The sequence below is a fragment of the Gopherus flavomarginatus genome, chromosome 4, assembly GCF_025201925.1.
Source record: "Gopherus flavomarginatus isolate rGopFla2 chromosome 4, rGopFla2.mat.asm, whole genome shotgun sequence".
Classification (NCBI taxonomy): Eukaryota; Metazoa; Chordata; order Testudines; family Testudinidae; genus Gopherus; species Gopherus flavomarginatus.
In genome coordinates, this window is record NC_066620.1 from 204818960 (window position 1) to 204832687 (window position 13728).

At 47.2% G+C, this 13728-nt stretch overlaps 1 long non-coding RNA gene across 1 annotated transcript; it reads left to right on the top strand.

The window, feature by feature from the left end:
• On the top strand, nt 1–13143 carry LOC127048894 (uncharacterized). The gene is made up of 3 exons (XR_007773792.1): nt 1–237; nt 10307–10366; nt 12757–13143. It is a non-coding gene; the product is annotated as an uncharacterized LOC127048894 (long non-coding RNA).
• Nucleotides 13144–13728: the final 585 nt, after the last annotated feature.

Genomic DNA, 13728 nt, shown 5'->3' on the forward strand with positions numbered 1-13728 from the left:
GGCAGCCAGCTGCCTCCTCTCCTCTCCCCGGCAGCACCTCACCCAACCCAGCCCTGATGGAGGGGTGGGAGGAGAGAGAGAGGGGTGCTCCTGGGGAGGAGGGAGAAAGGAGTGGGTGCTCCGTGGGGCAGGGGGGAGAAGAATGGATGTTATGGGGCACATCAAAGGATACTGGTTCCAGAGCCACAGAGCCTGCCTCACCTGACCTCAGCCGGGGGGAAAGAGTCACACTCACAGGTGAGCTCCTTTCCCAACCCCCACCCCCTCCCCTTCCCAGAGACCCCAGCAGCCAATCCCGTTCCTCAGACTGTGCTGCATTCGGCTCTCTCTAGGACCCAGCAGCCCTGCTTCTACACTGTCTGGGCTGCCTGCTGAGTGGTGCCCCCAGGCAGTGTGGGGCCCTATGCCTTCCCCTATTCTGCCTATGCCTAACGACTGCCCTGTCTATACCTACAGTTAGAGCTAGTTGAAAACTTTTAATTGAAAGCAGTTTTTCATTGGAAAATGCCATTTTGCCTAAACCTATATTTTTGATAAGGTAATTCCAATTTATTCAAAACTTCTTTCCCAAAAGGGATTGATAAAACATTTCGAGAATGTCACAATAGCTCAGTTTGACACTTTCAGAATGGAAAGTTTTGATTTTTTCTTCATTTGTCAACTACTTTATTTTGTATTAAAAAAGATCAAAATTGAAAAGTTTGATCCAAACAATAATATTGTGGGGGGCCGGGGGGTGAGAGGGACTGAGGGAGTTTAACTTAAAAAACCATTTTAAAATGTTGACTTTTTTCCCCAATTCAGGATGATGCAAAAAATGAAAGCTCAAAATATTTTGCAGGATGGAAAATCCATTTTCCAGCCAGCTCTACCTGTAGTCACCCTACAGCTGGCTACAGTTCTGCTACAGTTCTAACCAAACATTATCCTCAGACCCACAGCCTGCAGGGTGTGTGTGTGTGTGCGCTCCAGGGGGAGCTCAGGAAGGGTTTGCAATTGCTGTGATTGTACAGGACATTCAACCTGCTTCTGGCCATGGCCTCATCTTCTTCCCTATCCCTCCCTGCCTAGCCTTGCTGCTCTGCATCCATCAAGTCCGTCTCCAGGGCTGGTGCAACCATTTAGGCAAACTAGGCGGCCGCCTAGGGTGCCTAGCGGTTGGGGGTTCCTAAAAGCCCCCTCAGGCAAGGAGGTGGAGGTGAGCTGTGTGGGGAGGCACGCGGGGAGGGCTGCCTGCAATAACGAGGGGGGGGACGCACAGGGGAACCGCTCCCTGCCCCAGCTCACCTCCACTCTGCCTCCTCCGCTGAGCACACAGCCCAGCTCTAAGTCTCCTCCAATCGGCGCCGCAAGCCTGGGCGGGGAGGAGAATTAGAGCAGCACCAGCGTGCTCAGTGGAGGAGGCCGAGCTGAGATGAGCTGGGGCGGGCTACTCAGGCAGGCTTAGTTTCCGCAGGAGGTCTCCCCAGGCAGGGTTAGCTGCCAGGCGAGGGGAAGGGGAGAAGTCTCCCCAGGCAGGGTTAGCTGCCAGGCGGGGGGAAGGGGAGAAGTCTCCCCAGGCAGGGTTAGTTGCCGGGGTGGGGGGGAGGAAGGGGGGAAGTCTCCCCAGGCAGGGTTAGCTGTCGGTGGGCGGGGGGAAGTCTCCCCAGGCAGGTTTAGTTGCTATGGGGGGACGGGAGGGAGAGGGATTAGCTGTTCCGGTGGGGGGCTAGCTGCTGCAGGGGGGCGTCCCCGGGTGGGGGGCTGAGTTAGTTGCCATGGGGGGGTGGGGTTAGCTGGGGGGGTGCAAGGTGGAAGTTTTGCCTAGGGCGCGAATCTTCCTTGCACCGGCCCTGTCCGTCTCTAGTGAGAATCTATTTGACCTAGGCAGTAGCAGGAACACACACAAACAGTTCTTGAAATTAAGTCATAAATGTTTTATCCAGGGAGAGACACTTATCTTCAAATGTAAATACACTGCTATCCAGCTATAATGTGACCTGATATAACACAGGTTCGCATATAGCATGGTAGCAGCGGGTCTCAGGCAGCGCTTTAAAGGGTCCAGGGCTCCGGCTGCTGCGGGGAGCCCCAGAGCCTTTAAATCACCGCCGGAGCCCTGCTGCCGCTACCCCGGGGCTGCGGCAATGGGGCTGGGCCAGCGATTTAAAGGGCCCGGGCTCCCTGCAGCGGTCAGAGCCCGAGCTCTTTAAATCAGTGCCGAAGCCTTGCTGCCACTTCCCCAGGGCTGCGGCAGCAGGGTTTGCCGGCGATTTAAAGGGCCCGGGGCTCCGGCTGCTGTGAGTTGCCCCGGGCCCTTTAAATTGCTGCTGCAGCCCTACCACTGCTACCCCAATATAACGGCTTTTCACTTATAACGCAGTAGGCATTTTTGGCTCCCCACGACTGCGTTATATCAGGGTAGCGGTGTACTTGGATTCTTGCCCCTGCCCATCAGAAACGTGGTCTGGGATGGGACTAGGAGACCTAACTCTGTCTAATCTTGCAAATATCAATTCTAACATTACTGGGGCCATATTCTCCAGAGGAGAGGGGCAGAGAAAAACAACCATGGAAACAGGGCAAGTGATGAGGCAATGACCTCTGACAATATTATTAGCTATTGATAACTTATATGAGTCTAACTCTGGACATTGCTGGTCTAAGTTAATGACTTCTATTGCAGTTTCTATTGCCCTTCTTCCTCTGCTAAATCTCTTTTGTTATACCTACTGTTGGGTGTGTCTTGGTTTAAACAGACTTAGAACAAGACTTGTCTTTCTATTGTTTGTCCAGTGCTTCATACAACAGGGGACCTGACAGAATATCAATAAAAATAATAAATTAAAGAAAGAAACTGATTGGGCAGAGGGATAGAGCTGTTCTAATGAAAAAGCAGATGCAGACTGTATAAAAGGGACCCATTATTACTTAGAAATAATTTTTTTTAAAAAACTGAAACACTCTTGGAAAAAAACTATGGATTTGAATTATTAAACCTGACCAAGCATTCTCTCTGGGTGGGATACTTTTTACTTTTAAGCTGCTTAGGTTTTCTGACAGTAGTTGCACAACTGGAGAAAAACTGGCTGTACCTGGAGGAGGAGGAGGCGGCAATGCTCAGGACACAGACTGTGCTGATCTTGTGGGAGGCAGAAAATGTTCTGAGGTTCTGATATTGTTCAGTTCTTGCCCAATCATCATTATGTTTTGAGGAGGCAGCTTGACACCAGCTTGCTCCAGTGGCATAAATAAAACAGAGAGCACAATTCTCCTCCGACATTGATGTACAGCAGAAGGAACTCCAATAAAGTCAAGGGAACTGCAATGTGTAGTTAGAAGCGACTCTTTTGCTGCCTTAACTCCCATAGTAGATTTGTTAGAATCCCTTTGTTTCTTTAGTCATGTGTGTGTGGTCGGTGGAATTGGGCTCACCAGGCCCTACCACTAGTATCACGGGGGAAATTCTGCCTCCCATTGCAGCTGCAGAGACCGGAAAGCCAGCCTGACTGCTGTGACACACTGTAGTGAGATTAGCCTCTTGCATGGCACTTCCTGTGCAAAAAGGAACTGAACTCTACAACAGCAGTTCCAAATCAGGGGTCCAGAGTCCCCTGATGGGCTGCGAGCAGGTTTCAGGGGTTCCGTCAAAATAAACCATAGAGCAAGGCCAGCATTAGACTCACGGGGGCCTAGGGCAGAAAGCCAAATCCCAAACCCCATTGCTCGGGGCTGAAGCTGCAGCCTGAGCCCCTCCTACCTGGGCTGAAGCCCGACCAACTTAGCTTTGATGGGCCCTCTATGGCATAGACTCATAGACTCTAGGACTGGAAGGGACCTCGAGAGGTCATCGAGTCCAGTCCCCTGCCCTCAAGGCAGGACCAAATACTGTCTAGACCATCCCTAATAGACATTTATCTAACCTACTCTTAAATATTTCCAGAGATGGAGATTCCACAACTTCCCTAGGCAATCTATTCCAGTGTTTAACTACCCTAACAGTTAGGAACTTTTTCCTAATGTCCAACCTAAATCTCCCTTGCTGCAGTTTAAGCCCATTGCTTCTTGTTCTATCATTGGAGGTTAAGGTGAACAAGTTTTCTCCCTCCTCCTGATGACACCCTTTTAGATACCTGAAAACTATCATCATGTCCCCTCTCAGTCTTCTCTTTTCCAAACTAAACAAACCCAATTCCTTCAGCCTTCCTTGTTCTCAAGACCTTTAATCATTCTTGTTGCTCTTCTCTGGACCCTCTCCAATTTCTCCACATCTTTCTTGAAATGCGGTGCCCAGAACTGGACACAATACTCCAGTTGAGGCCTAACCAGCGCAGAGTAAAGCGGAAGAATGACTTCTCGTATCTTGTTTACAACACACCTGTTAATGAATCCCAGAATCACGTTTGCTTTTTTTGCAACAGTATCACACTGTTGACTCATATTAAGCTTGTGGTCTACTATGACCCCTAGATCTCTTTCTGCCATACTCCTTCCTAGACAGTCTCTTCTCATTCTATATGTGTGAAACTGATTGTTCCTTCCTAGGTGGAGCACTTTGCATTTATCTTTATTGAACTTCATCCTGTTTACCTCAGACCATTTCTCCAATTTGTCCAGATCATTTTGAATTTTGACCCTGTCCTCCAAAGCAGTTGCAATCCCTAGCAGTTTGGTATCGTCCGCAAACTTAATAAGCGTACTTTCTATGCCAACATCTAAATCGTTGATGAAGATATTGAACAGAACCGGTCCCAAAACAGACCCCTGCGGAACCCCACTTGTTATACCTTTCCAGCAGGATTGGGAGCCATTAACAACTACTCTGAGTACGGTTATCCAGCCAGTTATGCACCCACCTTACAGTAGCCCCATCTAAATTGTACTTTCCTAGTTTATCTATAAGTATATCATGCGAGACTGTATCAAATGCCTTACTAAAGTCTAGGTATATCACATCCACCGCTTCTCCCTTATCCACAAGGCTCGTTATCCTGTCAAAGAACACTATCAGATTAGTTTGACACGATTTGTTCTTTACAAATCCGTGCTGGCTATTCCCTATCACCTTACCACCTTCCAAGTGTTTGCAGAAGATTTCTTTAATTATCTGCTCCATTATCTTCCCTGGCACAGAAGTTAAACTAACTGGTCTGTAGTTTCCTGGGTTGTTTTTATTTCCCTTTTTATAGATGGGCACTATATTTGCCCCCTTCCAGTCTTCTGGAATCTCCCTCATCTCCCATGATTTCCCAAAGATAATAGCTAGAGGCTCAGATACCTCTTCTATTAACTCCTTGAGTATTCTAGGATGCATTTCATCAGGCCCTGGTGACTTGCAGGCGTCTAACTTTTCTAAGTGACTTTTTACTTGCTCTTTTTTTATTTTATCTTCTAAACCTACCCTCTTCCCGTAAGCATTCACTATACTAGACATTCCTTCAGACTTCTCAGTGAAGACCGAAACAAAGAAGTCATTAAGCATCTCTGCCATTTCCAAGTCTCCCGTTACTGTTTCCCCCTTCTCATTGAGCAGTGGGCCTACCCTGTCCTTGGTCTTCCTCTTGCTTCTAATGTATTGATAAAAAGTCTTCTTGTTTCCCTTTATTCCCATAGCTAGTTTGAGTTCATTTTGTGCCTTTGCTTTTCTAATCTTGCCTCTGCATTCCTGTGTTATTTGCCTATATTCATCCTTCGTGATCTGACCTAGTTTCCATTTTTTATATGACACCTTTTTATTTTGTAGGTCACGCAAGATCTCAAGGGTAAGCCAAGGTGGTCTTTTGCCACATTTTCTATCTTTCCTAACCATCGGAATAACTTGCTTTTGGGCCCTTAATATTGTCCCTTTGAAAAACTGCCAACTTTCCTCAGTTGTTTTTCCCCTCAGTCTTAATTCCCATGGGACCTTACCTATCAGCTCTCTGAGCTTACCAAAATCCGCCTTCCTGAAATCCATTGTCTCTATTCTGCTGTACTCCCTTCTACCCTTCCTTAGAATTGCAAATTCTATGATTTCATGATCACTTTCACCCAAGCTTCCTTCTACTTTCAAATTCTCAACAAGTTCCTCCCTATTTGTTAAAATCAAGTCTAGAACAGCTTTCCCCCGAGTAGCTTTTTCAACTTTCTGAAATAAAGAGTTGTCTGCAATGCAGCCCAGGAACTTATTGGATAGTCTGTGCCCCGCGGTGTTATTTTCCCAACATATATCTGGATAGTTGAATTCCCCCATCACCACCAAATCTTGGGCTTTGGATGATTTTGTTAGTTGTTTGAAAAAAGCCTCATCCACCTCTTCCACCTGATTAGGCGGCCTGTAGTAGACTCCCAGCACGACATCACCTGTGTTTTTTACCCCTTTTAGCCTAACGCAGAGACTCTCCACACTTCCGTCTCCTATGTCCATCTCCACCTCAGTTCAAGTGTGTACATTTTTAATATATAAGGCAACACCTCCTCCCTTTTTCCCCGGTCTATCCTTCCTGAGCAAACTATACCCATCCACACCAACATTCCAGTCGTGTGTATTATCCCACCAAGTTTCAGTAATGCCAATAATGTCATAGTTGTATTTATTTATTAGCACTTCCAGTTCGTCCTGCTTATTACCCATACTTCTTGAATTTGTATATAGGCATCTAAGATACTGGTTTGATCTTGCCTCCCAGCTTTGCCCTGAGCCTCCTTCCTCTCTGCCATTATAGCCCGTGCTCCCTCCTGTTTCCAACCCATCTCCCAGGTCTTGTTCCCCACTTACCTGTGGGCTTTGCTCACCTGTCCCCGTCGAACCTAGTTTAAAGCCCTCCTTACTAGGTTAGCCAGTCTGTGCGCAAATAAGGCCTTTCCCCTCTTCGAAAGGTGAACGCCATCTGTTCCTAGCAGTCCTTCCTCGAATAGCATCCCGTGGTCGAGGAAGCCAAAGCCCTCCTGGTGACACCATCTTCGCAGCCAGGCATTCACCTCCACAATGCATCTGTCTCTGCCCGGGCCCCTACCTTCAACAGGAAGAATCGAAGAGAATACCACCTGCGCTCCAAACTCCTTAACCCGTACTCCCAGAGCCCTGTAGTCACTCTTGATCTGCTCAATGTCACACCTCGCAGTATCATTTGTGCCCACATGGATGAGTAGCATGGGGTAGTAGTCAGAAGGCCGGATAATCCTCGACGATGCCTCAGTAACATCTCGGATACGGGCCCCTGGCAGGCAGCATACCTCCCGGGATGAACGGTCAGGGCGACAGATGGGTGTCTCCGTCCCCCTCAGCAGAGAGTCTCCAACCACCACTACCCTACGTTTCTTATCAGTGGTGGCAGCAGACCTCCCAGCCTTAGGGGTACGAGGCTTCACCTCCTTAACTGTTGGGGGTGATTCCTTCTCTCCTGTATCAAGAAGAGCATAATGGTTATCTTTTACCACAACAGGAGGGTTCGCAGCAGCGGTGGAGCACTGCCTGCTGCTAGAAGTAACCAGCTGGCTGTGTCCACCCTGAGCCTCCTCCTCCACTGCTGTGTCAGATACACCCTGAGGCATCTCCTCCTCCACTGGTGTGTCGGTAGTCCTGTCAAGTGGGACAGCTACGTCAGCTGTCTCCACATGGATACTGTCCAGGAATTGCTCATGGATACGGATGTTCCTCAGCCTAGCCACCTCCTCCTGTAGCTCTCCCACCTGCTGCCTGAGAGATTCCACCAGTAGGCACCTTTCACATTGGATGCCACCCCCAGCCTGGATATCAGTAAGTGGAAATTGCAAATTACAGTCTTTGCAAGCCCACACCAGAATCTGGGTAAAAGCATCCATGCTTTGGTGCTCTGTCTGGCTACAGGCGCAGGTGGAGGAGACAGAAGCAGTGCTGGCACAGGTGTTGCGGGTCCTCCTCACCATTGCAAGCCTCCCTCTGTCAAACTCTCTCAAATTCCCGTCTACAGCTCCCTGTCCGCTCTGCTCTGCTGTAAACAGAAAGGTTTTGGATGTGGCTCAGTTTATAGGTTCAGGGGACCGATGGGTCACAGATGAGACCGACAAGGGACCCCCCCTCCCTTCCTACTCCCCTTCCAAACTCCCTTGCAAAACTTCCTGTTAGCAGCTCCTGTTCACTAAGCTCCCTGGTCGCTTGTGCGCAGCTTTATACAGCCCTGGCCTGAGTGAATGCCCCGCCCACTGGTTAAGGCTCAGCCAATTACCAGAGGCTTCTAGCTTTCAGACCTTCCTAGTAGCTCCACCTCCAACTGCCAGCTACAGCACACGGTCCTTCAAACAAACAAACCAAACAGCCTGACAAACACAAGCTCAGCACACAGCAAGTAACCCCCAAACACAAACACAAACACTGCAGACAGTCACTTACCCCACAGATGCTGTATCTGCTCCTCCTTCACCTGGAGAACTCCCTTGCAAAACTCCCTGTTAGCAGCTCCTGTTCGCATAAGGCCCTTGGCAGTTGCTCTGCTTGCTACCCTATAATGCTGGCCCTGGCTTTTAATCTACTGAAAAACAGTTGTCGTGGCCTGTGTGGGCTGTGGCATTTTTATAGCATTGGCGGTGGGAGCGGGCTCAGAGTTGAGAACCCCTTCTCCACAGCATCCCACATCTCGGCAGCAAAGAGAGGGGAGTGGGCATGGTGGGTGGGGTAGGTCCATGTGTAAGTGGTCCATGAACTACAGGGATCCACTGGCTCATAAAAGCCAGAGGGCGAGGGTGGCTGTCCATGCTTTTTGCCCCTGTCTATGCCCTGCTGCAGTGGACTGGGGTCTTTCTGTGATGGTTGCTGCAGGTTAAAGCTGAGCATAGACAGCTTCAATGGCTGCCTTATCCAGCTCAGACTGTGCATCAAATGTGTATCCCAAAGAATGGTTAAGACTAGGGCCTTGAGAAGCAAGCCAGCTGAGACTCAACCTTGAACTGAAATGAGATCATAAGGGATCCATAAGAAGAGCTAATTGGGTCAGGCCAATGGTCCCTCTAGCCCAGTATTCTGTCTCTGACAGTGGCCAGTGCCAGATGTTTCAGAAGAATGAACAGAACAGGGCAATTTCAAGTGATCTAGTCATCCAGTCCCAACTTCTGGTGGTTGGAGGTTGAGAGTTACCCAGAACATGAGGTTGCATACCTGACCATCTTGGCTAATACCCATTGATGGACCTATCCTTCATGAACTTATCTAATTATTTTTGAACCCAGTTATACTTACAACCTTTACAACATCCTCTGACAATGAGTTCCACAGGTTGATTGTGTGTTGTGTGAAGAAATACTCCTGTTTGTTTTAAACTCGCTGCCTATTAATTTATTTGACTGACCCCTAGTTCTTGTGTTATGTGATGGGGTAAATAACATTTCCTTAATCTCCTTCTCTACACCATTCATGATTTTAGAGACATCAGTCAGGTCTGAGGTAGCATCCCTTCTTTGACCTTCATTGTATCGGAGGTAGAAGAATCTTGTGTCTGGTCAGCAAATTGCTGTAAGAGGAGATACCTCACTCCAGTGAACACTCATGTGTCCAAAGGAGTACAGTCATACTATAAGGAGGAGGGAGTGTGTATAGATTTGGAGCATTTGCTGTGCAAACAGGACAGCATTATTTACTTTGACTGATAACATATCATACAGAGCACTGTTTCCGGGGAGGCACCTTACTCCTGACAAAGGTGTCAATGATTCCAGAGAACCTGGAAAGAGAAATATTGACTTTTGTCTTGCTTGCATAGGGCCAGACTGATCACCCGCTGTGCAGGTGTGCAAGGTACCTTGTCTGCTTTGCGCAGCCCTTGAAAGTTACTACACTTGAGTGCAGGGACTGCTTCTCTAATGGGTCCCTGGGGTTATGCAGGATCCCAAATGGATAGGGATCAGACAGTGGTATGTTTTCCCTCTGCACCAGCCCAGAGTGCCCCCCCCCACAGTGTCCTGGGTTAATGGGGCCTACTCAGAGCAGTGGTTAAGCTCTGCATCCTGTAAATTGATGAGCAGCTGGACCCCAGTCCAGCAAAGCCCTTAACCAGTTGCTCATTGAACTCAAAGGGTTTACTTCTGTGCTTAAGGTGAAGCACATGCCTATATGTTTTGCTGATTCAAGGCTAGTGTTCAGCACCTCCCAGGATTGAGCCCTTCATGCCAAAATGGGACTCTTAATTTTCACTTAAGACTAAGTAGAGTCTGAATTGCCTCTTGTAAAGGGACTGCTTAATAGCTGTTTCTTTAATATATTTTTTTTAATTTTGGCTGGAAACAAGAACAAGCAGATTGTCCTCCACTATGTTTATTAAACACTTGGAATTTCTTCTTTTTCAGAAATGTTTTTCCTACCTTTCTCTTTTTATAGGGCTTCCTTATGAGTAGCTTTCAGTGCCTCTATTAATTTAGACTTAAGAGACGAATTGATGTAAGTGGCAACATTTTTATTTCTCTTTTATAAGATACAAAATATTTATAAACTTAATATTCAAGTTAATTGCTACTGTCAGGTTAAAAATGCATGGGCCAGAACCTCACCTTTTGTAAATTCCTTGAAATCAATGGACCTATGTCAATTTATATCAGCTAATATAACTTTTAAAAACCAGTTTCCTTAATTACATTACAAATAGCACCTTTAAATAGTGAAAACAGAATTCTTCAGGTCTAATTTAATTATACTATTCTATTTGGTTATCCTGTGCTTTTGTCTCTTCTTGGATACTAGAAACAAACCAATTGCTAATCAATTACATTTCCAGCTTCTTGCACTGTTGTAGGATACTGAAATGTTTGGATTGAAAGCACTGAAGGCTAGCATTTGTTGATAAACCGTTTCCGTTTAAACTACATACACATGCACACACCTTGAGGACACTTATTAAGCTCAGGCTTTGTAATTATCTTGCTGTGTTGCCGGAGGACCTTTAAAATGTGTCTTGTTAGCATGTAATAAAAGCGTCATGATTCTTAATCATCACACTTGCTGAGCTGATAAACATTTCAGAAACTGATTTAGAAACCTGGGGAAGAAACTCTCACTGGGTTGGAGAATTTCAAGATTACAGCAGGCTTTCAGAAGGTGTCAGAAAGCAGCATCTACAGAAGCAGTAGGCTTGCAGCCTTTTCTGTTTCTGGGGCTGAATACAATTAACATTCTAACACTGCATTTTAGGGCTCGACTCTGGGACCCTAGCTCTCACTAGCTCGCATTTACTCATGCAAGTAACTTCCATGGTCTTCAATAGGATTGTGTGCATTCTCACCAGTGAGAGTAAGGAATGCTCAGTTGTGACCTTAGTTAGCATACAACTGTGCATAGAAGATGAGAGACAAGGCAGGTGAGGTAATATCTTGTGTTGGACAAAGATCTGTTGGTGACAGAGACAAGCTTTCAAGCTCTTCTTCAGCTGGAAAGCTTGTCTCTGTCACCAACAGAAGTTTGTCCAACAAAAGATATTACCTTACTCGCCTTTTCACTCTAATATTCTGAGACCAACAAGGCTACATGAAAGATGTAACTTTGCATACATGAAAGATGAAGCAGTGACACTGCCCCCAGAGAAAGTTTAAACAATCAAGTTTGGTGAGATTTCTTCTTCTGTGCTGTTTCCAGCTTGGGATTCCATTACTGTGTTCATTGCTATTTCTCCTTGAATATTTGTTTTACTCCATTAGGAATAAATGGTAGATTCTTCTGCGGCATGGGCTGAGGAGCACCTTATGGGATCATCTGTGCATATCTGTCAGGTGTAAAGCCCTCAGCTGTGCCTGCTTAGTACTTCTGATGCCCTAACAAGCCTAACACCCACAGCCATGTACATTGCCTCCCTATGCTTATCTCTCCAAGCCTTTCTCCTCTACAACTCCAGCCCAGATCCTGCCTTGCACTCAATCTTGTTCCCATTCTGTCTCACCCTGCTCCTGCCTCAGAACCAGCCCTGTCCTGACTCCTGGTAATTTGGTTCCAACCCTGAGCTCTGAGGGACTCTGCCTTGGCTCTGGAATTGGACTCTGACCTTTAGGCCTGACTCCTGCTCTGACCACTCGGAGCAGGTGTCCACCACTGACCACCTACTACCTGGTCTGCTGACACTATCTCACCAAATCAATCCCTGCCATTGCAGGAACATTGGGTATTGGTGATGCCTTGGTTTCTCCTGTGGCACAGAAGAATTTAGAGTGTGCCTGTACTGCAGTTACAGGGTGTGGTTGTGGATACATACTCAACTGAGCTTTAATTTAATTAGCTCAGGTACAGAAGCAGTGAAGCTGTAGCATCACATGCTTCAGCATAGGCTAGCCCTGCCTTCGGGGTGAGCTTGTACAATTCCTACCAAAGGCCAAACTGCTGGGGCTTTGCTACTCTGATCCCTGAGCTAGCTAGATTAATATGTCTCTACAAGCTACAATCACACCCTCTTGTTGCAGTGTAGACATACCCTTAGTCTCCTGAAGACTGAACTTTGCTCTAACTAGAGTCATTGAGCCTAATATAGGGGAAACTGGCTTGTGTTACTCAGGGGAACAGACTAGATGATTTAATAGTCCCTTCTGGCCTTAAATGCTATGAAATTTATGGGATAATTACCAGGATCACTCTTCTTTCTTTCCTTGAAAATTGGTACTGCTTTTACTTATTTGCAATCTTTGGCACAGCACAAGTTGTACATAATTTAAAAAAAATATGTTATTAGTATGCCCTAAATTGCATGTGTTCAAATGTCGTATGCATCCCTTAACCTGCTCTTAAATTATTACTTTTACAAGAGCTTTTCCTTACTAGTTGTTCTGTTTTAGTTTTTATATTTTTCTTAGAGATCTGTTCAGAAGGAGTTCAGTCTCAATATTCTCTGGTGGGGATCAAGGAGATCTTTGCTACAATTTATGGTTCAATTTTGTCTCTAGTACAACTCTGATTGCTTGGAAGTAGGATGTTGCTTAGCATGGCCAAGCTCTGGTTTTATCTTCAGGAGAGGACCTTTAGTGGTATGAACATTAACATGAAAAGAAAGGTCAGAAATAATGAGTGATGCATTTGTGGCTGCAACATACAGGATATTGTTATACATTAGCCAAGAATAGTACTTGCATCAATATTACCTTCAGTTTACAATGAACACACAGGTTAGAATCCACCTGTGTGTTATAAAATTAAGCTGGAGTGTAGAGGAGTGGACTCACCCCTGCAGCGCCTCCTGCTGGTGAATTAGCTCGGTTCCAGCTCCGGAGCACCCTCTGCAGGCAAATGATCCGCCTGTCCTCTGTCCCCCGTGTCCCTCCCTGGACCCGGTGCCCTTTTACTTGAGGTGCTGCCCCCCGGCAGTAACCCCTTTCTCTCTGGTTCTCCCCTCCCCAGGGAACCCCCACCCACTATTCCCACCTCACTTCAGTATGTGGCTACTACCAGTCATTGTCTAGCCCCACGCCCTGGGACAGATGGCAGTATCAGACTACTCATCACTGGAAAGGAGGGTTTGGACCTGCTGCCTTGGCCTACCCCTGGGCTGCCCTCTGCAACCCTATTAGCCCAATGCTAGGCCGCAGCTTGGGTCTTTCCAGGCTGGAGCTCCCCAGCTCCTCTGCCTTCCCCCAGCCCTGCTCCACTCAGGTACCTTGTGACTAGCTCCCTGCAGCCAGGCCCTTCTCCCTCTACAGCCAGAGGGAGAGGGTTTGGGCTTCTGGCTCACAGCCTGTTATAGGGGCCAGCTAGGCCTGACTGGGGCATGGCCACAGCTGAGCCTACTCTCCCCAATCACCCCAGGCTTCTTGCCCCAGCCACAGCTCTCT